This window comes from Lolium perenne, chromosome 4 (assembly GCF_019359855.2).
Source record: "Lolium perenne isolate Kyuss_39 chromosome 4, Kyuss_2.0, whole genome shotgun sequence".
NCBI lineage: Eukaryota > Viridiplantae > Streptophyta > Magnoliopsida > Poales > Poaceae > Lolium > Lolium perenne.
In genome coordinates this window covers 222,508,593-222,512,473 of record NC_067247.2, presented here as the reverse complement: position 1 = coordinate 222,512,473, position 3,881 = coordinate 222,508,593, and the positions used below count along the sequence as shown (strand labels likewise).

Here is a 3,881-nt window from a genome sequence, read left to right as displayed (position 1 = left end):
AAAGATTTGAAAGGAGTAAGAAATAAAAACAGGAAACTAACCCAAGCCTAGCTAACCTAACCCAACTAACACAGCAACCAAGCCACGACAGCCTTTCTTTGGCCCAGCCCAGCTCCAACGTGTGGAGGGGAGCTCCTGTTCGTCGTCTTCTTCGTGTACGACCACCTCCTTCACCACATGATCTCCTCCCATCACGTTGATGCTTGCCACCTAGCATCCTTAAAACGCCAGGTGCTGGCAGAACCCTAGCTCTTTCCCCTCTCCAGCTCCGCCGCCATTTCTCCTTCTCTGCAAGAAAAGCCCCGAGAGAAAACCTGCTGTGAGAGAAACACCACCGTCTAAACCTCGCCGTCGTCGCCATGGCCGCCATCTACCCCACCTGAGCTCTGAAATCGAACCACCACGGTTCCCTCTACGTCCTCGTCTTCTTCACGGAACCTGGATCGCCAAGATCTGCTCGAGAACGCCCACTTCCTCAACTCCTGCCCCGGCCTCCTTCTTCTTCATCATCTCCGGCGACCCCTACTGCTGCCCTTCCTCTACAACGAGCCCAGGGTGAGCAGCCTTCCTTCCTACATCTCCCCTGCATGTCTCTATGTCGCTGCTCCATCACATGTGCGAAGATCTGAGCGAGATCGAACCGAAAAAACGAAGTTCCAGTTTTGCTGTTTCACGGTACTGACTTCCGACGAGTTCCGCCGGCGAACCACTCCACCTCTGCGCGAGATCTTGGCACCGTTACAAAGCTGGGACACAGATCTACAACTTTTGTTTTGGAGTCACCTAGTTTCGATGCATGTACACGACGCCATCATCAAGCAAACTTCTGTCCAGGAAACAGGCTTCTGTTTTCACTGTTCTTCGTCTGTGACGCTGTCACGTTTTTCCAAGTTCACCGCAGCCACCACCGTGTTCCTCTTCGGACCATACCACCTCCAAACAAACTCTGGCACCTCCCTCCTTCTCAAACCGTCGAAATCTCCACCAAAGTCTTCCCAGTTTCTTAGATCTCGCCACTTTAAAAGTCGTGCACGAAACTCCTGCAAGTGTCACGTCTTCAGTCTGCACTGTCACAGTTTTCAGTTTGCAGTTGTCCAAAATTCAGTTAACCCGTTGCTACAGCTTACCTTGTATGCTACTCGTATAGCTTCAAAACCTGTGACATAGCACACTGTCTGTGCCCCTGATCTCACAGCAGCGCGTTCACGGTTCAAATCCTGGCAGGCGCACCAAACCATTTTTTTTTAATCTTACACGCTGTGCATATTCCTTTTCCTGGAGCTCTGTTTATTTGGTTACACTCACAGCACCTTTTTGCTTTGTTTGTAAAACAGGTTTTGGACTCCTTTTCATACAAACCTTATATCCTGGAACATCAGCAAAGCAGTAGTTACATGAATGTAAACTCTGTTGTGAATTTTGAACAATATAAATTTGACAACGTTTTGAAATGGGTTAAAATGGCTAAAACTTGAAATGTTCATATCTAATAAACCCTAATTCCAAATTCAACATGTTTTACATCTTTTTGTATCAGAAAAACATGACGAATTCGAATATCATACTGTCATGCATCATGGGCATCATCTCTAAATTGACCAAACTAAAATTTGCAACCTGCATTAAGAATGTATGTGTGGGTGCATATCATTTCTTGTGAATTATGAGCACCCCACTTAATTTTGCCTTGCACCAACCATCTTGCCATGTCATCATGCATCATATTGCGCATTGCACTTGTATTGATTTATGCTATATCTTCCTTGTATGTGCTTTTGGTTCTTCTCGAGTAGACGCCGACGCAGAGCAGTACGAGCAGGAGTACGACTTCACCCTTGAGGAGGATCACGCTTGTGCTTCTACCTCTGATCTGACAGGCGAGCCCACCCCTTCACCTATTTTACATTTTACATGCTCTTTTGTTCTATTGCTATCCCTATGTTGCGATTCTGTTGTGTCACGTGTCCTATTCCACCTGTTACCTAAATATCCGAGATACACCTCCTCGCCCTACCTATTGTTTGTTGTTTGCCAGCTTTGCGAATCGTAGGCGAGTTTAGGGTTTTTGTTGATATCTCGAAATGTTCGGGATATCTTGTTGGGATGTTGACACATGTACTACCTTTTCGAAAATGAAGTGGATAACTTTTGCTACAACTAAAATTGCTAAGGGTTATAATATTGCAGAGGCATCGGTGAGCCCCTTTGCGAAAGCATCGGATTTTTGTCTCGCTTGTGTCCCCTAGGACCCGAGTTCTTGTTATCTGTTTCTAAGACTGAGCGCGCTAACCACTCGTGGGAGGTTTTATCGGGACCCCCCATCACCCATTACCATTTCTCAAGTCCGTTGAAAAGGGGGCCACAACCTTGGTTTTATTTTCCTATGCCATGTATGCCATGTATGCCATGCTTTACTTACTGTTGCCTTCGGGTGTTTACTTACTGTTGCCTTCGGGTGTTTACTTCCTGTTGCCTTCGGGTGTTTATTTCTGTACTGTACCCCGCGGGACGTTTAGCGAAAGCGTGTGGTTCGCACGCCTAGCCGCCGTCGCAAACCCTGAGTCCGCATCGGAGTACGGCCGAACTTCGTTTCGGGTAGCTTAGTCGGGTGGCCCCCCTAGGCATTCTTGTTGATTTGGGAACGGTCTTGTTGTGAGACTCTGCCGTGATCAAGCGGGTTCGAGCATGCGTTTATGGTAACGTTGGTGCACCCCTGCAGGGTTAAATCTTATCGATAAGCCGTGTCCGTGGTTATGGACGACTTGGAGCTGTTTAACTCGATCATAGAACAACTTACACCTAAAGTTGTCGCTAATAACTTGCTAATTACTTGCGTAGTAAGTTAGCCCTATTATAATGGAATGGATATAAAATTGTCAACTGTGTGAGTGCCTTGTTAGTACCTCTTGGCTAAGGGGGATCGCAATGGCAGGGTTTATTTGCAGAGTATAGAACTGCTAGAATATGCGCTCTCTTACCTTCTCTATTAGACGGATGTTGTAGCGTGTCTCTATTGGATAGTGCTTTGCTGCCGCTAAACTCCACATATAGCCGGGCGAAGTTTACACCGCCCACCAGCAAGCATAGCTGGTCTTGTCTCGCAAGTACGTGCCAACGGTACTTACCCTCGTTTTTCTCCCTCTTTTTCCGGAACACGCTTTTCGACAAACAGGTACGACAGATGATGAGCAGTACGCAGGTGGCTACTTTGTCGAGTTCACGGACGACGACTTCGTTGCGTAGCAGGATCGTTCCTAAGGCAGCAGCCTGTGGCATGTTGGTTATGGGAACACCGCTTGATTATCTTCAGGACTCTTAGTCCCATTTGGTTCTTGTCTGTACCCAGACTATTTGGCTATCTTATGTATGATGTAATGTTGGGACATGTGTCCTCTGAGTGTCATTTGGATCTTGCTCATTAGAGCGTTGCTATATATATGAACCTTATTTCCATCTTTTGTGTCGTACATAGTCATGTTGTGATATTCAAGCTGTATTCTACCCTCGTATCCTGTGCACAGTGTGTGTATGTGTGAAGTGCACAGGAAGGTGAAGCACTCAGGCTTGGAAAGCCTATCGTGAGCCTCTGAGGTGGGTGTTGTGTGCATGGGCGTGTCGAGCTGTTGCTTGGCCTACCCATATGCTTGGGAATGCGAGGCGACCTCACGGTCCTTTGTAGTGACCTCATGCACATAAACCCCTCTTACATGCGCACTCTGGGTTTTCCTACTCCTGGGGCTTACAGACGTCAAGATGGACGTGAAGCTGGACATGGAGCTGGACATGAAGATATCTCATGGACGCGCGAGGGAGGAGCGGGAGGCATGCGCGAGAGGAGAAGAAGACGTCCAGGCCGGTCCAGCACCCGGTCCGACCGGCCG

At 47.7% G+C, this 3,881-nt stretch overlaps 1 long non-coding RNA gene across 1 annotated transcript; it reads left to right on the top strand.

Annotated features, from left to right (window-relative positions):
• Positions 1-247: 247 nt before the first annotated feature.
• Positions 248-3,453, top strand: LOC139830600 (uncharacterized). The gene is made up of 3 exons (XR_011743348.1): positions 248-555; positions 1,794-1,877; positions 3,173-3,453. It is a non-coding gene; the product is annotated as an uncharacterized lncRNA (long non-coding RNA).
• Positions 3,454-3,881: the final 428 nt, after the last annotated feature.